Here is a 24,936-nt window from a genome sequence, read left to right on the forward strand (position 1 = left end):
CACAACTCCAAAAGTCCTGAAACTTCACGGAAGTTATTTCCAGAATATATAAAAAATACTGAGCACAAGAAGTACCAGAGGGGGCCACCCACCAGCCACGAGGGTGGGGGGCGCGCCCTACCCCTGGGCGCGCCCCCTGCCTTGTGGGCCCCCGGTGGCCATCCGATGGCCATCTTCTGCTATATGGAGTCCTTCGTCGAGGAAAAAAATCATAAGCAAGCTTTCTGGAGGAGACTCTGCCGCCACGAGGCGGAACCTTGGCGGAACCAATCTAGGGCTCCAGCGGAGCTGTTCTGCCGGGGAAACTTCCCTCCGGGAGGGGGAAATCATCACCATTGTCATCACCAACGATCCTCTCATCAGGAGGGGGTCAATCTCCATCAACATCTTCACCAGCACCATCTCATCTCAAACCCTAGTTCATCTCTTGTATCCAATCTTTGTATCCAAACCTCAGATTGGTACCTATGGGTTGCTAGTAGTGTTGATTACTCCTTGTAGTTGATGCTAGTTGGTTTACTTGGTGGAAGATCATATGTTAAGATCCGTTATGCATATTAATACCCCTCTGATTATAACATGAATATGCTTTGTGAGTAGTTACGTTTGTTCCTGAGGACATGGGAGAAGTCTTGCTATTAGTAGTCGTGTGAATTTGGTATTCGTCCGATATTTTGATGAGATGTATGTTGTCATCCCTCTAGTGGTGTCATGTGAACGTAGACTACATGACACTTCACCATTGTTTGGGCCTAGAGGGAGGCATTGGGAAGTAATAAGTAGATGATGGGTTGCTAGAGTGACAGAAGCTTAAACCCTAGTTTATGCGTTGCTTCGTGAGGGGCTGATTTGGATCCATATGTTTCATGCTATGGTTAGGTTTACCTTAATACTTCGGTTGTAGTTGCGGATGCTTGCAATAGGGGTTAATCATAAGTGGGATGCTTTTCCAAGTAAGGATAGTACCCAAGCACCGGTCCACCCACATATCATATTATCAAAGTACCGAACGTGAATCATATGATCGTGATGAAAACCAGCTTGACGATAATTCCCATGTGTCCTCAGGAGCGCTTTACATCATATAAGAGTTTGTCCAGGCTTGTCCTTTGCTACAAAAGGGATTGGGCCATCTTTCTGCACCTTATTTACTTTTATTACTTGCTACTCGTTACCAATTACCTTATCACAAAACTATCTGTTACCTATAATTTCAGTGCTTGCAGAGAATACCTGGTTGAAAACCGCTTATCATTTCCTTCTGCTCCTCGTTGGGTTCGACACTCTTACTTATCGAAAGGACTACGATAGATCCCCTACACATGTGGGTCATCAGTGAGCATTCCATCCACTACGTCAGCTCATCTTCTGACAGCGGCACCATGAAGGTCTGTTGCTAGAGCTAGGGTTAGGGTTTGTGATTTGCGGATTTCTCGAAGGAGCTTGTTCTGAAGTTCTTTTACAAATCTTTGGCTTTCCTTTGCACGCGCAGATCCTTGCTACCACAGGAGGACTCCAATTTAGAGGGCCTTGAAACTGACTTACATGTTTTGTGCCACAAACACAGGAAGGCAGTAGAGAGGCGTGTTGCTTTCGAAGGCATTATTAGTGGCAGGAGGTTCCTTGCTTGTGTTGAGAAGGTATTTGTCAAACTGATGCTAATTGTAAGTTCCTGGATTAAATATGCTTTTTATGTCATTGTTCAGTATTGAATGTGTACTGAGCAGATCTGGCATGTTTAGTTTGGTAGTTAAATAGTTGGCCAATGCTAAGTGAGGTCATTGTTTACTTTGGGTCTATACTGTGCATAGGGTTGCGGCATGTTTATATGTTCTTTATATTTTAGGACAGTGTGGATGCATAGGGTTGTGGCACCGTTAATTGTTATTTTAGAGCATAGCTTGTAGAAGCACTCATAATTTACTTTGGCTATGTACTCCCTCCATTCCCTTATACAAGGCCACTATCAAAAATACATTTTGCATCAATACAAGGCCACCAACAGTAATCGAGGTAAAAATTAATGATGTTTTCTCATACTAGCAACTTTTTAATACTTTCATGCATGTAGTAATAATGACACTCAGCCACTTCCTTCCCATTCATTCGTTGTTTGCTTGTGGTGTATTAATGATCCCGATTAGTGAAAAGAAAAGTTGACTTGCAAAGAAGTCATTAAATTTTATCTTGGTACCTGTAATATGAGTTTGTGGCCTTGTATAAGGGAATGGAGGGAGTACTATAGACTTCCAAGCACTTAGTTTTTAATTAAGCTTTGCTTAGAGGCTGGTACTGATTTAGTTGATTATGTAGTTAACATTGAATATAAAATGTGTTATTCTCTTGGCAGTGAACTAATTGCGGCATATAGCTCATATCTTATAGTTTAACACTGTATTTCTTTAGGAAGGTAAAAACCCATGAAACCTAGGATTCTTGCTTGGATGATCCTTCAAATATTTTGTTGTAACAATGCATCTAGAACCCTGGATTAGTATCTAGCACAACCTATAAGTAATCTCTAATCCTGGTGTACTGGGCCTTCTGATATCCTAAAACAACTCTCTTAGCTACCCTCTTACCCTATAGGGCATGTGGGTTGATATCTCCACTCCATACTTGCTCTTTTTAGTGTTAATTATTGTTGTGATTGTTGTGCATGGGGCATTCCTGATTGCCTCCTGACAATGTTCCGCAACCCACTTGGTAGTGGCTTTGGTGTTCTCTAACACATAAGGGCATGTGTGCACCAAATACTGCTTCCTTATGGTAAATGTCTTCTCATTTGCAATCTGAGAAGCTGTTATATAAAAAGGGCACTGCTCATCTGTGCACACAACTATAATCCTATCATTGTAGTTTCTATGGTACTGAAAGTTGTTCTCTGTAATCTGCAGAGTTTCAAGGGCACTTCTGAACTGGTAAACATTAATGAAGCAAAGATGCTTCACAAATTGCTCCTGTGGGCGATCTCTATCCTCATCATACCATGTCCTTGGCTTCATCTTCTTTGCTCTGCTCTTCCTACCATTGGGCAACACGTATGCAAATGCCTTAGCCCCATCATCATCTTCCAGACCCAAGACTAATGGTTTCCTATTCTCATAAGATGATGGTATCCAATCCACCTCAAACAAGTGATCTAGACTTGCATGTGCTTTGCTTGTTGGGCCTTTTCTGACTCTCTTTGCCCTTTTCTTCTTCTGCACCTCTTGTCGCACCTCCTCATGTACTTCCTCTTCCTCAAATCCCTCCTCTTGCTCATCTTCCTCCTCTTCTTCCCCCTTTGGCTCATACAGTTCCTCCTCCTCCCCCATCCTCTGTCTCATACATTTCCTCAACATCTGTGTCCCCTTCAAAATGCAGTAGTGGATCATCTCTCTATCTTTTCATCTCCTCAAGCCTAGCAATTATATCACCATATTCTGTCAGATTATCATCATCACTATCCTCTTGATTGGCCATAACTTCAGCTTTCCTTTTCAATGAATTGCCCTTCTCTTTTGGTTTCCGATTCTTCCTAAACATTTCAATCTCCTTTCTTCTAGTCTCCTCCATAGTTTTTTCTATTTTCTCTTGATCCTCTGAATTATTTGTTACATGATCTTCTACACCACCTAAAGCAGGCTACAAGCTCACAATGTTTGTGCTCTGCTATGTTTGAAACTGTATTGGCATTGGCTCCCATTCTGCTGTTGCGTCTGAATTTTCTGCTTCTACATCTATATTATATGCATTAAACAAGACTCCTTTCTCATCTATCTAATACAGTTTGGGCTCTCCAATTTCATCTAGAGGGACCTGCTGCTCAATAACATTGGCACCGTTGTTTACTTGTTTATATCTACCAGTTTGGGAGGATTGGCCCTAACAACTATTACATTCAATATTTTCTGCTTCTACATTACTAAGTGGTCTAGGATTTCCTCTAGCTTTTCATCATCATCATCATCATCATCTATTTATTTCATTCCTTCTATCCCTAGGCCAGGATCCCTTACATGATACATGAAATCTCTCACACCATATTCTTCTGTCTCTACCAGTGCTACTAGGTTGTAAAATGTGATGTCTGACAACATAATAGTTCTCTCAAGATCGTCTCTGTCATGAAAACGCATTCTCAATTCCCAAACCTCATCATCCAGACTACCAATAAACAAAATAACATAACAGTGCAAAGTGCTTAATTATAACTGTAAAATGCAAATGAAACAAAGTAGTGCAATATAAGTGCTTAATTTAAAAGGTGACCAATGCAACATTGATACGTATAAGAGAGCAGTGCAATATAAATGCTAAATTCATACTCTAAGCATCACAAAAATCGAGCAGTAAATTTCTGTTACACTAAATTCAAATTGGCCCTAACCCTAAATCACACATATCACCTAACGCTGGCATTCAACAGCACACTAACCCTAGAATAGCATGGCCAGACTATAATATGGCATTCAACAAACAGTACCCTAACCCTAGGGTTCAATAGCAACCCAATTTGAACTAAACGCACACAAACAGTATACAAAATTGAACAATTGGCACAACATAGCATTCAACATCACCTAATTTAACCTAAATCAGTTCGAACATTACTAAATTACAAACAGTAGGGATTTCTCCACAGTAACAGTAACACTAACCCTAGTCAAAGCAGTAGAGAGGGGAGAGGGGAAAGGGGAAGAAGAACTCATTATACGCCACCGAAGGATGACAAGAAGTGGTGGCTTCCCGTCGGATTGGCCTTCACCGCCGTGGCAAACACTCTCGCCGATGCGTATTCGACCGAATACTGTGGCAGCGTTGTCTCCATCGGCTTGCTAGAGTTTGAGTTCCCGCAAAGCTCGCCTGGCTCAGGATCCACGTCGCCTTGGCTGCAGCCTGGTTCACCGGAGTCGCCATCTATGGACTGAGAGCGGGGAGGAAGCGGGAAGGGAAGAGAATGGTGATGCGATGCGAGTGGGAGGGAAATAGATTTGGTCTAGACGTCTTCGTCCATCACTGTCTAACGGCGTGCGGCACGGCCCATTACACCAAATAGGTAGAAAACAAGCCACATCTATCATAAACGCACTCAACAGAGCCAAATTCGCTGATCAGTGTTTTTTACAAAAAAATACACAAGACATGATGGTTTTTGCCAAAAATATATAAAGTGTGTTTTTGGCTACCTATCCTTCAATGTGGTGGGTTTGTGCAATTTTTTATTTCTATACTACTTATAAAAGAGCAAACATTATCTTCTCTAAGTGCACCCCACAAAACGTACACGGATACATTACCACCGTATGATTAGTCCTACTAAACTCAATCTAACGGCTAGCCTTAACCTAATTTGTTATCTGTGTGCACTTAGCAATTTACATTGACTGACCGTACTCCACCGCGTAGGAAAATATGAAAGTCCACGTCCGGTCAATTAGGAAACTATAATCATGGACACTCCTATTAAGAAACTAATCACGGGCACATCTAATTATTAGGAAACTAATCACAAACGCATATTAGGAAACTAATCACGGGCGTATCCTATTATTAGGAAAATAATCACACACATCCTATTAGGAAATTAATCATGGACGCATCTAATTATTAGGAAACTAATCACGGACGCATCTTATTAGATAACTAATCATGAACGTATCTAATTATTAGAAAACTAATCGCGAGCGCATCCTATCGTCTCGGGAATTGCGATCGCGAGTCGTCTGCTGTCACTAGCCCACTACCCACGCGAGCCATAGTGGGAGACGTGCGAGGAGGAGCTGCGGCTTCCTCCGAACACACACACACGTGTCGTCGCCGCTTTCGTCTTCTGCCTGGAGGCCAGGTCAATTTTCTACTGACTGCAACGACTTCGTCCACGTCCTGGCATGCTCTCCGGGAACCACCGGCATCCGCGTCGACTTCAGCTCTGTCCACAACACCCACACTGACAACCACCCACCGCCGACGTCCTTCAAGTGGGGGCAAAGCTGAGTATTCTGGACTAGTATAAGCGGGCCAAAAAAATCGAGTGAGGGGCGCCCCGGTGCATGGAGGGCGCCGCCTCAAAGCTGGATGACTGATTCACCTGCGTCGACAACGCCGCCCAGCTGGTGAGAGGACACGGTCGCCGCGGCCGCTCGCATGCCTGGACGACGGAGACGCTCGCCTTCACGCGAACGCGCCGCACGCACGCACGCACTAATCAGGTAAGCACCGAGTGTTTTTTACTGTCATTTCTACCTCGCCGGTGGTGACACATCTAGAAGTACAGGAACTAGAGATGAGGCAATGAGAAACAGAGGCGCGCTGGAGCACACACAGTTAGATTTCAGGAAACCAATGCCTTCTTTCTTTCTTTATTTTTTCACTAATTTTCACGTACCTATAATAGGCATCCCTGTTTTTTTAAGTACTGACTACCGGTTATTACATGGCCAACTCACGACTACGCAGTAGACTCACAGAAGAATTCGCTGAACCGAGACCTTACTTGCAGTCATGAAATTACGTGAAAAAAACCCAGAAGTTTGCATAAGTTTTAGTGGAAAAAAAATAAAGTTCGCATAAGTTTTACTAAAAAACCCCGAAGTTTCACATGTATTTGTTTGTCCAGCAGATACATGGCAATTGTAATTTTACATGAGCATTTTCATACCGTCCTTATATATAGTTGAGTTAACATGTTTTCCTGATAAAAAACTTGGACCACATACAAGAGAAGCAAAAAATGCATGTTGATTATGATGATGACGAATGTAGGATATTTTGTGGTCATGATAAATTCTCATATCATTTATTTTATTTCATTATTGCACTCTACATTACATACTACGCGCGACCACTTTGGTAGAGGTGACGAGTTCGCATCATACAAAGAGACCAACCATGTTTCTCCGAATATCTTGAATCATGATACTTATGACTTCATCTCTACTACTTATAAAAAGTACATTTTTCGTTTGACTATTTCCTGACTTGAGAGGTAAGGTATGTTTTACTCACTAGAGTTGCTAAAATTGGAAGCATGTCTGCAGTTTTTTCTTTCTAAACCGGCATTTGTTGGCCTTTTTTTGCCACTGTTATTCTTACAAGTGGTAGCCTACGCATGTTGAAGACCATTTCCAAATTATTTATCTTCATATCATTATTACTACAAACTGAGAGGATATTTGTTATATTGTCAAAATTTTAGAATGTTGAGCCCTTAAAGAAATGTGTAGTACTCAAGTAACAGTTCCAAGTTGTCGTACTAATGCTTTTGTCCAGCGAATAACAAGTATAATTATGCAATTTATCACTGTAATTTTTATTTGGTTTACATGTTCTATTTTCATAATAAAGTAAATCACTTTTTTGCTTCCAGACATTACGACACTTGTGTGCAATAGTAGAATCGGATGGTCCAACTAGCATTTTTTTGTCTTGTTTCACAGCTGATTCTATGCAGTCAAGACATCTCTACACTTCTTTATCTGACAATGGCTTCCTCTTTTCAACAAATCATTGAGGTCTCTTCCCACTATTGTGGTTGACACTCAATTGTAATAATAATTCTTGACTGGAGTTTGTTGGCAGTGAAACGGTTCCTTAGCTTGTCCTAAGTGACATTTTCATGTGTGATTATACTTGCATAAATGTGTGCATATGAAGAATCATGATGAATCTTCTAAATAATTTTGAGTTTTATACATTGGGAACACTGGGTGGTCTTTTAATACAGGAGACATGTTGATTAATGAGAAACGATATTTCAAATTGTTTGTACGAGTAGGGAATAAGAGATTGTGTATTTTATAGGGAAAATTCAAATTTATGAATAAGTTGCCTTATATTAAGTTTAGTATAGTGTGTTAATTCAAATAGACGCGTGTTGCACGTTCACACTTATTAGTTCAAATAGACGTGCGTTGCACGTGCACACTTACTAGTCTTGGAAAAAGACATAGCAGAGGCAAGAACTTCGTCTGATGGACCCGGAAAAAAAACTTCGTCCGATGGAATACCAGTACAATACGAGAGGCCAGGTAGACAATACAGGCGCTGAGGCGCAGCCCACAATACGGAAGTCCCACGCACGGACTTGCCTGGCAGGTTTATTTCCCAAAACCCTAAAAGCTCTGGCGGCGCCCAGGGCGATTAGGGTTTTTGGAGTGGAATCAAGATTTCGCCCGGGGATTCGTCGCCGGTTCGAAGCGAGACGAGAGAGAAGGAGGGCGCGCTGATGGCGGGCCGTGGCGCCGCAGGGAGGGATCCCGAGGCGGGCGCTGGTGCGAGGAAGAAACTGGAGGAGGCCCTGGGAAAGCTCGATATATCTGAAGAAGAGGCGACTCCTCTGGTTCTTGATGACCGGATCGAGCGAGGACTGGAGAAGTGGCTGTTGGCAGGGAAGGTACTGCACCGGAACCAGTTTCATATCCAGACTATCACCAACGCTCTTCGGCCAGCGTGGGGGAACCCGCGTGGGTTGCAATTCTGATCTGAAGGAATCAACGTGTTTGTGGCTGAGTTTGAAAACCAGCGAGATAGGGATCGTGTTTGGGGAGGATCGCCATGGCACATCAACAAGAATGCTGTGGTGCTAGCTGAGTTTGATGAGTGTATGAGGCCGGATGAAATTAGGTTTGACCGGCTGCAAGTTTGGGCTCGGGTCATAAACTTACCCTACAATTTGAGGGATGAGGCATGGTGGAATCCAATAGCCAAGAAGATGGATAAGGATGTGCAACTGGTGAAGTTTGATCACAATGGCGGATATCTGCGGGCGCGGGTTTCCATTGAGGTAGCAAAACCGATCAGGAGGTGGATCTTGATAGACTCTGCCAGGAGAAAGAAGGTGGACATGTACGATATTCAGTATGAACAGCTACCGTACTTCTGTTTCTCCTGCGGCAGATTGGGGCATTCAGATCTATATTGCCCTACCCCGGGCTCACGTGATGAGAATGGGAACTTGCCGTTTGGCCCTTCGCTTCGTGCACCGGATGAATTCAAGAAGCAGGGTTCCAATGATAACTCCTCTAAGGATCCGAGAGCAGGTGCCCAAAGCAAGGCAACCACCAAGAATTCAAGCACCAACAAGGATTCGGGAGAGGAAGTGGTGTCTCCGCATAAGAACAAGCAACAGCCAAAACGCAAAGAGGCTCCTACACATGTTTATAGGCCTGTAGCTAAAACTTTACTTCTTACTGATGGAGGAACAGCGGCGGATGGGGCAGGTACAAGCTTGAGCAAAGATGATACAACCTCAGCTAGCAATGAAACTAAGAGCGAGGGACTGTTCTGTGAACCGAAGAAAAAGAAACCCACTCCAGAAAACTCGGCAGAGACCGCGGCGCGGTCCTGCCAGGAGCAATGAGCTGTTTAAGCTGGAACTGCCGGGGGCTTGGGAACCCCGAGGCAGTTCGCGAACTTCGCAGTATTGTGAAGTTGGAAGGACCCACTCTTCTCTTTGTAATGGAAACGAAAATCAAAGCAAAAGGAGTTGAGAATTTGAAGCACTCGCTAGGTTTCAGTGGGTGTTTTGCTGTAGACAGTGCCGGCCTTAGCGGCGGTATTGGTCTCTTTTGGTCCCGAGATGTATCTATCGAGTTAAAAAACTATAGCCAGAATCACATTGATGTGGTTGTCAAGAGTAATATTCAGGATTTGACTTGGCGTTTCACTGGTTTTTACGGAGCTCCACGAGCAGAAGATAGGCATCATTCCTGGTGGTTCTTGCGTACACTACATACGTTACCACATGCTGCATGGTTCAGCATGGGAGACTACAATGAAACATTATACCCCTCTGAGCACTTTAGTAGATCAGCGAGATCTGAAAATCAGATGCGTGCTTTTCGGGAGGTGATAGATGAGATCTCTTTCCAAGACCTGGGCTGGTCCGGTACAGCCTATACTTGGGATAATCACCAAGCTGGAAGAGCAAATGTCAAGGCTAGACTCGATCGCACTTTTTCAAATGAAGCTTTCAGGCAGCTCTTTCAGCATATACGTGTCAGGCATATTCCCTCGGTAGAGTCTAACCATTGTTTCATATTTGCGAAGATTAAGGAGAACTTGCCAACGTCAACTCGGAAACAGAAGCAATTTAGATACGAGAACGTTTGGCAGACTCATGCAGATTATGACCGGTTGGTAAGTGATACCTGGCGGGGCATACAGCGCACACCAGGGCTCCGAGGCGTAGCGTCCGCGTTGAGTACCTTGCAGGCAACGCTGGAACCCTGGGGCTCCAAGGAGTTTGGCAGCCTGACATGCTCTGTTAGGCAGTTGCAGAAGCCTCTGGATCGTCTTCGTTGCCGGTCCATTGGTACTGGTCCGACGGAGGAGGAGAAAACTGTTGTCAAGAATCTAAAGGAGGCCTTGCATCAGGAAGAAATCTGGCTTCGACAACGGTCCCGTGTTCCATGGCTTCGGGATGGCGACCGCAACACTTCCTACTTTCAAGCTCAAGCAGCCCAACGCAAACGAATGAATAGGATATCGGGACTGAGACGTGCCGATGGATCTATTTGTGCTTCTGAAAGTGAGGACAAGGAAGAGGTACAAAATTTTTATCAGAATTTGTATCGCTCCCAGGGTTGGGGAGACTCCAGTTTTCTACTATCACATGTACCGAAGAGAGTTACCCCAGCCATGAATGATGAGTTGAATAAACCCTACACGGGAGAGGAGGTTAAGGTCGCGCTGTTTCAGATGGCGCCCTCCAAAGCTCCTGGTGTGGATGGTTTTACTGCAGGGTTCTACCAGCGTCACTGGGATTTGCTAGGTAACGAGGTGACCTTGGCAGTTTTGGATTTTCTTAATGGAGGGGAACCACCGACAAGCCTGAATGACACTTCGATAACACTGATACCTAAGGTACGTCACCCCCAATCGATCACACAATATCATCCCATTGCTTTGTGCCCGGTGCTTTACAAGATTGCAGCCAAGGCTATAACGAACCGGCTACGAAGCTGGATGGATTTGATAATCAGTGAGGAGAAAAGTGCTTTCGTTCCCGGACGTCTTATTACTGACAATGTACTTGTGGCTTATGAAAGTATCCATACAATGAAAAGGACAAAGAAGGGAAAGAACTTCTCTTGCGCGGTTAAGCTTGATATGATGAAAGCTTACGACCGTGTCGAGTGGCATTATCTCGAGGCAATATTGTTACGTTTGGGTTTCAGTATGGGCTTTGTCAGACTAATAATGAAGTGTGTTTCCTCTGTCCGGTTTTCCGTACGAATCAATGGGGAACTACTTCCTTATTTTACACCCTCCATAGGTTTTCGGCAAGGAGATCCAGTGTCACCATATCTTTTTCTACTGTGTGCCGAAGGCTTTTCCTCATTGTTGAAACACTACAATGGGGGAACCATTGATAGGGGACTACGGGTGAGCTATAGATCACCGTGGGTAACCCATTTACTTTTTGCAGATGATAGTCTCATCTTTATCAGTGCAAGCAACCCAAGTGCTCTTCGGTTAAATGACATCTTGAGGATTTATGAGGAGGCCTCGGGTCAGTGTATCAATAAGGAAAAAAGTGCTATATACTTCAGTTCAAATACTCCCACAGATCTGAGACAACTTTTGAAGACAACCTTGAATATCCAGGTTGAGGCGTTTAATGAGAAGTATCTGGGTCTCCCTACTGTTGTGGGCCGGATTACGAGTGGGACATTTGATCACATCAGTGAGAGAGCCAGGGCCAGAATGCATGGATGGTCGGAAAAATTACTCGCTTGTGCAGGCCGCGAGACCTTGTTGAAATCAGTGGTTCAAGCAATTCCGACCTATCCAATGAGTACCTTTCTGTTAACCAAAAAAGTTTGTAAGATTTTGACGGCTCCTATGGCCAAATATTTCTGGAGTAGTTCTCTTGACAAAAGATCATTGCATTGGGTGTCTTGGAAGGAGCTTGCAACGCCCAAGTGCAAAGGCGGTATGGGTTTCAGAGACCCACACTTATTCAATCTTGCCATGTTGGGGAAGCATGGATGGCGTTTTCTCACGAACCCCAACTCCCTTTGTGCAAGAGTATTGAAGGAACGGTACTTTCCTGACACGGATTTTATGCATGCAGCCTTACCCAAGTCGGCTTCGGCCACTTGGAAATCTATTATAGCATGAAGAGAAGCCCTTCGAACCGGCTTGATCTCCCGTCTTGGAGATGGCGCTACTATTGATGTATGGAATGATAAATGGATTCCAGGTACTATATCTATGTCACCTATCTCAAGGCCACCAAACACTGCTGTCCGAATGGTGGAAGATCTCATTGATACATCAAACTAGACTTGGAAGCATGAGGTGGTCCGGGAGACTTTCATTGCCCCGGATGCTGAGGCCATTCTTAATATTCCTATTCGGCAAGGGGGGGATGATTACCTTGCTTGGGCATTCGAAAGATCAGGCAACTACACTGTGAAGTCGGCGTACCGTGCTCTTGTGACTCAGAACGAGCATTTGGCTCTAGATGAAGGGAGGGCTACTGGTATCTCCAATGATGAACAACAGATGTGGAAAGCCTTGTGGAAATTGAATGTTATCCCAAAAGTAAGAGTTTTTTGGTGGAGAGTTCTTCGAGGGATTCTTCCAGATGAAGCTACTCTCAAGTACAGACACATTGCAGAAATTCATAGATGCAAAGTTTGTCTTGCTATGGATGAGGATCTAAAGCATGCATTGATACATTGCCCGCATGCTAAGCGCTTTTGGGAGGAGGCGTGTGCATGGCTCGGGCTCCGTCTTCCACGGCTACATCCGGACTCGTGGGCTCGCGACATTTTATGTGACCCGCGCTTTACAGATGATGACCGTGCAAAGATCACCACTATTATGTGGTCTATCTGGCATTCCAGGAATCGTATCAAGCACGGTGAAGAAGGTCGAGACCCGACGATGACTATCCGTGCTACAAAGGAGGCCATTGCACTTCTTCACTTGCCGCGCAAGGATACGCTGGTCTTGCCTGACTACGGGTGGTGGCCTCCTGATGATGGGTTTGTGAAAATCACAACCGTTGGAGCTCTCAACCTGGCGGATGGCAGGGGAGGCGCGGGAGGCATTGCTGGATCTCCTACGACTCTTCTGGGTGCCTAGTGCAAGCCATATGTGGGGATTTCGGATCCCTTGATCATGGAGGGACTTTCTTTGCGAGATGGTGTTCGGTTCGCTTCTCTTCGTGGATTCTCGCATGTGATAATGGAAGTCGATTGCTTGGAGTTGGTGACACTCTGGACCACTCGTCACAATTCTCGTTCAATTGTGGCTCCTTTACTTTTAGAGATTGGAGAATGGAGAGCTTAGTACTCATTTTTCCTTTTTTGTTATTCAACATGTAAACAGGTCAGCCAATTTACCGGCTCCTTGTGTGCAAAACGTGCATGCACATTTAATGTGACCGAGAGTTGGCTTGACGAGACTCTAACTTTTTGGTGTCCAGCCTCATGGCTGATTGTTCCAAGAATGTTTTTACTCAATAAAGCTCTCTGAATTTCCCCGCAAAAAAAAAGGAAGTCCCACGCACGGCAGCTCTGAGCATCCACCGGCCCGTCTAGCGCGCGTTCCGTTCCGTACGTCGCCGGCCTCCGCTGATCGAGCAGGCAGGGGTTGCATCGTCCATGGAGGTGGTGGTGCGCACGGTGCCCGGCGTCCGGAGCTGCTTCGTCGCGCTCCCCCTCCTCGTCATCCAAGCCCTCGAGCGCACCGCCGCCGGCGGCTCCCTCCCCGCGGTCCTCGCCCTCGAGCTGCACGGCCCCGACAGGGCGCGCTGGCGTCTCGCCTGGGCAGGCGCCGTCTCCGCCTCCGCCTCCCCAGATGCCGTCGAGGTAAACTAAAAGCCGCCACCTTTAATGCGCCTCCTTCCTCCCATCGTACGCACGTAGTGCCCAGAGAGGATGGAAAGTTTTGATTACAGTTCAGCTGTGGTTCCTAGTGGAGCTTGAAATTCACTCTCCCTAAATTAAAATCGTGAGAAAAGATGCAAGCTTCAGAAATCCTTTCATCAATCAAACCCATAAACTGGGTAATCTGGTAGTGGCTGAACTGACGATGCTGCATGTTAGTTTATATTCTGACAAGTGGCTGAATTTTTGAAATATGAATGGTTCAGAATTCGAAGGTGTTTGGTATATGTTTATGATCTTCACATCGAATGGGTTCGGTGTTTGCTTGTTATTTGTGCAAAGCATGCAAATCCCAGAAAATCGAATTTCATGGATGATAAAGAATCTGAAATTCTGAATTGCCAGCAATGTTCACGCACATTCTTATTTCTAGGTTTCCCAACAATTTGCTGCATGCATTTCGCTACCTGACAATACGAAAGCATCACTGAGTGCTGTTTCTGTGTTGCCAAAAGCCAAATTTGTATCTGTGGAGCCAATAAGTGAGGAGGACTGGGAAGTATTGGAGCTTAACTCAGAGTTGGCAGAAGAGGCCATTTTGAAACAGGTAACATCATATTGGTCGGCGCATCTTAACCATTCAATTATCACCAAATCAGCATTACGATAAAATACTAATGAACATTTCTTTGGAGGAAGGCAAGATGAACATTTAGATTGCTGTTCGACGGTATTGCTCCATAAAAAGTATAGTGATAAATCGCCGAAATTTATTAGTTCTGTTCCTCAAAAAAAAAAGTTATGATGCCATTGCAGACTTACGTACAAAATATTACATACATGGAAGCATGTTTTTTATTAGTTTTTCACGAATCAGGCTAGTCTAGTTTTACATGTGAAGCATCCTATGTAAAAAATCATAAGTTGTAGGCTGCCCATATATCCGCATCTAAAGCTTTCGTTTTCTTCTTCTTAACTTTTTTATGCTTGATGGCCACTTTTGGTTTTTAATGTAGGTTGGTATTGTTTATGATGGTATGAAATTTCCCTTATGGTTGCACGGCGATAATGTAGTGGAATTTCTTGTTATTTCAGCATCACCTAGTAACTCAATAGGTGAGTCCAATTAACTAATTATCCATCATTTTTAATGCATGTTAACCTTTTTGTTCCCTATTTTGTTTTCTTAGTTCAACTTGTTCCTGGAACTGAAGTTGCTGTTGCACCAAAGAAACGAAAAGGCGATGCATATTCTATCGAGTGTGCCCCTAAACAAGATTTACTCAAAGCACAGCCCCATAAAAAGGCACTCCTCCGTGTTCAGGAAGCAGGAGGGAAATATGTAGATCGATTTGAATATAACGGAATTCAACTGGGTGTGTTTGTTACATATGCTGTACAGATTCACCCAGATAATGCTGTAAAATTGTCTCTCGGTAATCTTCAGTTGGTGAGTATCACCCCTAAATTCTCTCCAAAGGATAGTACAGAAAATGGAAAAGGATCTGATCAGCAGATCAAGGGTTCAGTGCCTGGTATGAAGAGGAATAGTCACATTGTCGTCCACATCATATTATCAGATTCTGTTGCTAAAGAGCATATTATGCTTCCTCAATCCATCCGCTGTTACATTGGAACATGTGTTCATTCATGTAAGTATCTTTCAGATCCTGACATAATGTGCTACACCCATTCTTTTTTGTTTTATTTAAATAGGTTGACATAATGTGCTACACCCATTCTTGTAAATAGTTTGTGCTGCTTGTACAAACTCTTTCGGACTTTTAACTAAAGAGCAGATTATGCTTTCCCGATACATCTACTGTTTCATTTAAATAGGTTGATATTTATTTTCTTGTTTCTGTTTTTTAAAATAAAATATAATGTTATAACTATTTGTGAGGCATATTGTTCTTCTCGAATCCATCCTCTGTTTCATCGGTTTAGTACAAAAATCAAGAAATGGAGAACAGTATTCATTCATATAAGTTTATTTTAAATCTTGATATCTATTTTCCAATCTCTTTTTAATTATATAATGGATATATCTGTGATTTATGAGGTAAGTGATGCAGTTGTATTTTTTTGATCAAAATTGTCTTTTCATTGGTTTACTTCTTTTGTTTTGGTTATGATTTCATAGTAAGGTGTGTTGTGTTCTGTGCACTCCATAATTGCAAAAGAAAAGTAAGCACCACTCTCAAAGACCTTAATTTTTAGTTAAAAGGCCGAAAGAGTTTGTACAAGCAGTAAAAACTGCTTTACCCTAATATTGCTGCAATTCAACTCAAATGGTATTTCTATGTGCAACATAAATGAAAATAAGCAGACAAATTAACAACACAATTTAGCAGAACACTCTACTGGCACTTCTAAACTTTATTTTAGTAGGAATGTGCTAACGAATGAAGTTTATTTGTAGGGGTTTATGTGCAGAGATTCTCACCCGCTGTAAATAAGAGTACACCGTCAATAACAATTCATCCACTCCACTTTAAGATGCCGGAGAGAAATTCTGATGATAACAGTGCATTAGACTGTCAAGAACAGGATATTTACCCAACGGTGGGTGAGATATCTTTAGCTGATGATCCTCCCACGGACGATAACATCAACATGTTGCGTGGGTTTAATGATATTACTGCAGTTGCAAATTGGGAGGAAAGTGTTAAGTTAAAACAGGAGAGGTCTTTCATCAGATCATGGCTTATTGGGCAGCTCAAGGGACTCTCCTCTCAGATTGCCCAACCTGAACTAAACACAGTGCTTCTGCCATCTGAAACATTACTTCACTTTCAAGTGATTGATCAAACAAGAGGCAGTCCTGTTGACCTCATTTACCTCTTGACGACTACCTCTGATTTTGGTGTTAATCACAAGAAAATTGAACTTGGCATGGCAACTGAGTTTGATATTGATAACTTTGAAGAGGCTCTTCAGAAATTGGAGTTGAATAAGGCTATATCCCTTGATTCAACAATGGAACGAGCAAGGAAAATCTCTGACAGAGGTCTTTCTAATTTAAGTTGGCTGTAGAACGAATTTTCTGATATAGAAAAAAGTAAATCCTTTTTTAGACTTGCATTCAACCTTTTGTATGGCATAATTCATGCTCCTGATGACCATTATCCTACTAACAGTATCCACCATCTGACTGAATCTTGATGCACTTCTCTGTAGGGTTAAGTGTGGTTTTGTCTTCAGCATCTCTAAAATTATTGAGTAGAATAAAGTGTCCCTATCCAGGAAATGTTCTTGTATATGGCCCTCCAGTAAGCACACGTTCTTACCTCTTAGGATTAATTGAAATCTTATATGAATCTAGTTCAAAATATCTATTTTGCACTAGGGTTCTTCTGAAATGTCTTCATTTCTTCCTGTTTTTCCGTACTACTCTTTTATTTGTTACTTTTGTCTCATTTCAGGGTTCTGGGAAAACAACCTTATGCAAAGCTGTTGCAAGACACTTTGAATAGCATAAAGAAATTCTGGCTCATGTGTAAGCAAATTAGTTGCCAATTTGTCCTACTTGGTTGATTATGTTTTGACCTTTGACTGCCAAGTGCCAAGTTGTTGGGTGCACTCATAGTTGGCTAAGTGCAGTTACCTAAGTTATAGATTATCATAAAAGTGACCTTCCTTTTCTTCTTTTACTCATATTTTTAAAGTTGAAGTGCATTCTCATGGAGCAAAGCATGGTATACTGTTGGTTAAGTTTTTCATTTTTTTATGGGAGAAAAATAATGGCGTAGTATTTCGTAGTGTTGATAGTAAGCGCCAGATGGTTTCGAGTTATCAGAATAAGTTGAGTAGTTGGCAATGAAGTAATTGCTGAGTGTAATTCAGTCAAAAAAATTCAGGCCTTCTATTGCTTTAAAGCTGGTCTGTTTCTTTTGCAAAATTGTTTTCGTTTACTTTTGGGCAAATGGATTGAGTGCTTATGTGCTGATGAATAAAACATGTTAAGCCAAATATTTTGTTTAAACTGATTTTGTTTTCGGAGCTGTGGTGAACCTGAGTTAGGGCGTCATTTAAGTTTTAAATAAATATGTTTCCATGGCACTAAATATTTCTTTACATGGTACTAATATATGCTTGTTTTTTCATATGTAGGGTTTATGTAGACTGCTCAAAGCTAGCTACTGAGAAGAATAAGAAGCAGCTCCAGCAAATTGCAGACTATATCTATGAAGCTATTGTTCACTCCCCTTCAATTGTAATATTCGATGATCTGGACAGTCTAATTTCATTCTCCCCGGACAACCTAAAATCTCAGTCGTCCAATTCTAGTGCTATTGTGAAATATTTGATAGACATGCTAGATGAGTACAGAGTAAGTCTGTCCGGAAGTTTCACACTCTCATTATCTATTTAATTTTCTGTGAGGAAACACCCATCAGCTCCAGGGACACCTAAATTTCCATTGGATACAATAACACTTGTCATTGTACTGTATGTTACCGATTTTTTTTCACTAACGTGTCTCCATGCTCTGGTTAGGATAAAAGTCATGGCATGTGTGGGTATGGACCTGTTGCATTTCTGGCTTCAGCTAAGTCACTTAAGTGTCTTCCTCAAGAGTTGACTTCCTCAGGTTTTTATCCCTTACCTATTTCTCTGATCTTAAAGCTCAATCATCTTCTTTGAGAATACACAGGAAATCTGTATATCATTTTTTTCCCACTGGAGATCATTTCATTCATTAGACGAATTGTAAACACAGCAAGTTGCCTGTAGGCATGACAACTTAAGACAGTAGTTTAACAAATACAAGATATAAGTTGACCCCTAACCTACTGCCCACCTAAGAGCAGCTATCTTTCTATCTCACATTTGAACAACCTGTCTAACGGTGCTGGGCCCACCAACCTCCAAAGCCTGCATACTTTCTTGATCTCCACCATGAGTGCCATCGAAAATGCAGTCATTATGCTGCTTGCAGATCAGCCACATAGGGAGAGATTCTAATCGTTTAAAAACCCTTTATGAAAAAGTATTTACACTCTAATCTTTATTGCAGGGAGATTTGATCTTCATGTCCAAGTTCCTGGTTTGTCTGCGCCTGCTCGTATAGAGATACTGAGGCAGACAATTGTCAAGCTTCACTTACTATGTACTGCGGAAATCATCAGCAACATTGCTTCGAAATGTGATGGTTATGATGCATATGATTTGGTAGTCTTATTTTTCCATAATGATGCATTTCATGTTATGATTTTTTTTATGAAGAGTCATTTATTTCTCGCTTGGAATGTTTTGGCATTTGGAGTCTGTTATAAGAAAAAATCAAATTTGGTTACTTATTTTTCAGCAACTTAATCTTTTGGGTGTATTAGTTACTGCGTAAAACTTTGTATGGTACCATAGAAAGATGTCCTAACGGTTGGAACCTGGCTAAGCTTTGAAGTTCACATCATAGACCTGATGGAGCAAAGACATAACAGGAGCATGCTTCTGTTTTGGTCTACACTTGTGCTCAGGGTTATTTTGTATTCTTTCTTGCTTGTATTTTTTAGTTTTGATCATGCCTTATGTACTCCTGTATTGTAGGGAATTTTGGTTGATAACACTGTGCTTGCTGCTTCGGATCGTTTGCTTGGGTCTTCTACTGTAAATCTGGTGGAGGAAGACTTCCTGAAAGCCATGAGGAACTTTTCTCCTGTTGCGATGCGTGATATTAGTAAATTTTCCCCTGAAATTAGCAATGGATGGGAAGATGTCGGAGGACTTTCCGAAGTTGTAAATGTTATTAAAGAGGTATGCACACATAATAATTCCAAATGTTGGAGGATTGTCTCATCAAACTCAAAGTTTCATGAACAGAGAGAATGAAATATTCCGTGTTTGTTGCTCAGGAGCTTCCTGCTTACCTTTTCTCATTCTTCATTGCAGACTATTGAATTGCCACTAAAATATCCGAAGTTTTCTGCTGGAGCTCCTGTAAGGTTGCGATCGAACATCCTCCTGTATGGCCCAACAGGCTGTGGCAAAACCCATGTTGTGAAATCTGTAGCTGCTGTGTATTCTTTACGGTTCATTCCAATCAAGGGGCCAGAATTGATGAATATGTACATTGGTTCTACTGAGCAATATGTGAGGAACCATCATTCTGAATTTGATTATCTTTTTTCTGAATCAACGGGCAGGATTGCAGTGGCCTAATTAGTTTACAGAAGCAAAAGAGTCGAACGATTTATCATTCCTTTTGCTCTGCCACTACTAGCATTTCACGATCCATTAGAGGTTTACCTTCCATACTATGTTGCATAGTTACACATCCCTAGTCAACCATAAGCTGTAAATCAGTAATAGATAAAAAGCATTCTAAAAACTAAACAATGTATAATTGGGTTCTGATTTTAAGTTTTTTATGCATAGGTTCGTGATACGTTTGCAAAGGCAGCTGCTGCGGCACCTTGTTTACTTTTCTTTGACGAATTCGAGTCTCTTGTACCACAGCGAGGAAAACATGGTACACAAGTTACTGACCGTGTTGTCAACCAGGTAAAATCAACGCACGCTCCTGCTTCTTAATTACTTTTGTACCATTTGTGCAGTTTTTGACGGAATTAGATGGTGTAGAAGCTCTGACGGGAGTATTTGTATTTGCTGCCACCAAGTAAGTTACTGCAAAGGGTAACAGATGCATTATCTGCTACCTGTAAAAAAGAAAACAAATTCTAGACCCTCCAAAATAATTTTTAGAAAGAAAAAAAAACAGTCATTTACCAGCAGGCAGGATTCGGCAGGTTTTCTTAGTCTATACTATTACTATCTAACCTTCTAAAATAGCACCATGATACCAAAATACTGCTCCTGTGGGAAGTTTGATCCAAAGCATGAATTTCCGGTCAATAGGGGCATAAAGTGCATACTTTGCTAAGTACCCCATTCATTTTCAAATAGAAGTAACTTCCCCAAGTAAAGAGCCATATTGATTCTCTCACGTGTTGATTATGAAATTGCTTCTGGCTACCTTTGCTTGCATTCTTTCCCCTTAACTCAAATTCTTCTATAGAAATCACTCGTGCCTTTGAAGAATAATTTTGGTTATTCCTTGCAAATACAGCAAGCCGCGCGAAATTGATGCTGCACTATTACGACCTGGAAGATTTGATCGGCTTGTATTTTGCGACTTCCCGCAATGGAATGAACGTCTGGACATTCTCAGGGTGCTCTCAAAGGAGGTAAGATTTCTTGTAGAAAGTTACTTCTGCTATCACTGTAGGTATGACATGGTGTGTCCAATTTGCTTTCTGTTCAACATGATGAGAATAAACTTGAGATTTACCTCTGTGGGTTGGGTGGTGACATATATATGCTCCTGTTTACGTACTTGGAAATACACGCTATGAGAACAAACTTTGGCAAAGATTGTCGTTATTCTGACTGGTGGCAGAACTGTGGACATTGTCTCAGCTTCCTCTGGCAAGCAATGCCGATCTTGAACTTGTCGCATCAATGACGGAAGGGTTCAGCGGTGCTGATCTCAAAGCTATACTCACGGACGCTGGGCTGGAAGCCGCCAAGGAGGCTGTGCGATGCCAACCAGGAGACGGTAGTGGTGATATCCCGCAAGAGCTGCCTCTTATCACCAGTGGAACTCTCATGTCTGTTGCTTCAGAGGCTAGACCATCGACCTCGGAGGAGGATAGGAGGAGCTTGAGGGAGATGTTCAGCCAATTCTCAACTTCTAGGAAGTCTTCGATTTCCACCGAGGTGCCGCTTTCTTTCCGCGCCTCCATGGCGTTTTCTTGCGGTCTAGTTGACTCGTGTTTACTTTTGTTACTGTGCTTGCTGCTGTACTAAGATGATATTTGTTTGTGTGATGGCAGAAGAGAAGGGAAGCAAATGGCCAGGGCCAGAGAGTAGCTGTAGCCGAGTCATGACAATTGGTTCATGTAAACTCTCTCTTGTAAACTGGCACCGTCGATCGCTGGTCTACCCGCAGGCGCGACTCCATCTCACCGGCGTAGGGTGGGCGGTGATGACCTGGCGATGGCATTGAACAGAAGCATGGAATTGATCCGACATGCCGTGTACCCATCTCATTCAGGAGCATGGGGCCATGGAGTATTTATTAGTTTGGAGCATGGGTTTTGTAAATCTCTGGAGTGCAGAGGCCTGGATGTATGGGGCATATTGGATGCACTGATGTACTAGATGACTGATTAACACCTTTAACGATGATTAGAAAATCATGAATGTTTTTGACAAGATTGACACAACATGCAATTACCATGGAAAACAGGTGAATCCAGTGCTCGTCGTCATGCATTACCCATAGAAAACAGGTGACACCGGTGTTTCATTGTTGCACTTATGAGGAGTCGGTCCAAGAGCGGCTTTGGCGGAGTGTTCGTGGGGAAGGAAGGGACAACTGGGAGGGCCGAAGTGTGGCGGAGAATGTGAGAGAGAGGTGCACCGGCAGTGAACAGTGGTTGACGGACATATGATATTGGAAGGGCCGGAGACTGCCGGGCGCCGGCAGCCTGGATGATCATGAGGTCGAGCCGCCGATGGGTTGGGCGGGCTCGAGGTCAAGGGCATCGCTGCATCAGCCCTTGACGATGTCGAAGACACCGCCTTAGGATTTGGAAGAAGCGCCAAGTGACGTACGGGTGAGCCCCAGAGGTGAGATGAGGACCCTTAGTTTTCGAAAAGGGGCGCTTTATTACTTAAAAGATTTAAGCATTACACCCGGCCTCTGCATGACTAAGATGCACACAGCCAAATAAGATCCTCTCACACAAAAATAAAAATAGGAAGGCGAATTACAACGAAACATGTAGAGTCCGTATAACGCCTAATATGGAGGGGGGCCAATCCTTAGATCATGCTGCCACCCATGTTAGGTAAAAGTATCCCTCACCGTAGCCTCCAATCGTGTACACACCTCCGTAAACAGGCCTCGATTCTCCACGCGTTGTAGAGAGGACCATAAACGAAGAGTCCCGGTACATCTGTAGATAACCTGCAACAGAGAAGTACTTTTTATCGTTAAAAACCTTATCATTTCTACATAGCCAAAGCGACCAAATAATGGCAAGCGCTCCCACCCTGAGAAGAGTTTTAAACCTGTGATCAATCCCATGTAACCAGTTGCCAAATACATTAGCAACACTACAGGGAGGATACAAGCCAGAAGCTATTTGGATGACTGACCATATAGAACGAGCCAATTTGCATTGAAAGAATAAATGTTTTATTGTCTCCTCATGGTGACAAAATACACATTGCGGGCTTCCATGCCAATTCCTCTTAATAAGGTTATCTTTAGTAAGAATGACTCCGCGACGAAGATACCATGCAAAGATTTTATTCTTAAGAGGTATCTTCATCTTCCAGATCTTCTTGTTTTTAACAACTGGCACATCGGACTGAATTAACGCTCTATACATAGAATCCACTGAGAATTGTCCATTCCCATGGAGGTTCCATCGGAATACATCAGACCCATGTGACAATTGCACCGTGGACAACCGTTGGAGCAGGATATTCCACGATTGGAGTCTGGGTCCAATTAAGTCTCTTCTGAACGTCACATTTGGTGGAAATGATTCCATTACCGTGGCAATAGTATCACCTTTGTGGCGTACAATGTTGTATAGAGCCGGATATTGTTCCCAGAGTGTGGCATTTCCTAGCCACTTGTCCTCCCAGAATCTAATTTTCGAGCCGTCCTTAATCGAGAAGGATCCATAGCAGAAGAAATATTTCTTCGTAGCCATTAGACTTGCCCAAAAGTGAGAATCCCCAGACTTCCAATATACTTGGGATATCGCCTTGGAACCCACATATTTCCTCCTTAGGAGGGTTTGCCATACACCATCTTCCGTTAGTAATTTAAACAACCATTTGCCGAGGAGGGCCCTATTCTTAACCTCAAGGTCATGAATGCCCAACCCGCCTTGGTCTTTGGGACGGCAAACCACACTCCATTTAGCCAGTCGATATTTCTTACTCTCGCTATCTCCTTGCCAAAAGAATCTTGATCGGAAATAATCCAATCTATGTAAAACTCCTTTCGGTAAATGGAAGAAGGAAATCATCCAATCTATGTAAAACTCCTTTCGGTAACTGGAAGAAGGAAATCATATATAGTACCATATTACTAAGTACTGAATTTATGAGTACCAATCTTCCACCCAGAGACAGCAGTTTACCTTTCCAACTGCTAAGTCTTTTTTGCAGTCTCTCCTCGACGTGTTTCCATTCAGCATTTGTGAGTCTCCGATAATGTATCGGTATCCCCAAATATGTGATGGGAAACTGACCCAACCCGCATCCGAACAGTTGAGCGTACAGGTGGGCCTCGTCTTGAGCCTCGCCAAAGCAAAACAATTCACTTTTATGAAAATTGATCTTTAGACCCGAGAGTTGCTCGAATGCTGATAAAATTAGTTTCAGATTTCTCGCTTTCTCGAGGTCATGATCCATGAAGAGAATCGTATCATCGGCATATTGAAGTATAGAGAGACCACCATCAACTAGATGATTTACTACCCCATCAATTTGGCCATCAACCTTGGCACGCTCAATCATGACCGCTAGCAATATCCGCCACTATATTGAATAGCATGGGCGATACCGAGTCACCTTGTCGCAATCCCTTCTTCGTTTGGAAATAGTGTCCAACATCATCGTTGACCTTAATGGCAACACTACCTCCAGAAACGAAGCTATGGATCATAGCGCGCCACTCTTCAGAAAATCCTTTCATTCTGAGAGTCTGTTGAAGAAAAGGCCACTTGACTTTGTCATAAGCCTTTTCAAAGTCTATTTTGAGTACCACCCCATTTAACTTTTTCCGGTGTAATTCATGGACTGTTTCATGAAGGATAACAACTCCATCTAGGATGTGTCTGCCTTGCATAAAAGCTGTCTGTGAAGGCCGAACCACATGTTCAGCAACCGAATTTAGCCTAGTAGTCGCAACCTTTGTGAATATTTTAAAACTAACATTAAGGAGGCAAATAGGTCTATATTGTTGTATCCGTTCAGCCTCATTAACCTTAGGTAATAAAATAATCTCACCGAAGTTTAAGCGGAACAATTCTAGTTGGCCAGCATGTAGGTCGGTAAACAAAAGTAGGAGATCCGGTTTGAT

General features: G+C 42.8%; 1 pseudogene; it reads left to right on the plus strand.

The window, feature by feature from the left end:
* The first annotated feature begins 13,493 nt into the window (after positions 1 to 13,493).
* On the plus strand, positions 13,494 to 22,044 carry LOC125556392 (annotated as a pseudogene).
* Positions 22,045 to 24,936: the final 2,892 nt, after the last annotated feature.

The sequence above is a fragment of the Triticum urartu genome, chromosome 5 (genome assembly GCF_003073215.2).
Source record: "Triticum urartu cultivar G1812 chromosome 5, Tu2.1, whole genome shotgun sequence".
NCBI classification, from domain to species: domain Eukaryota; kingdom Viridiplantae; phylum Streptophyta; class Magnoliopsida; order Poales; family Poaceae; genus Triticum; species Triticum urartu.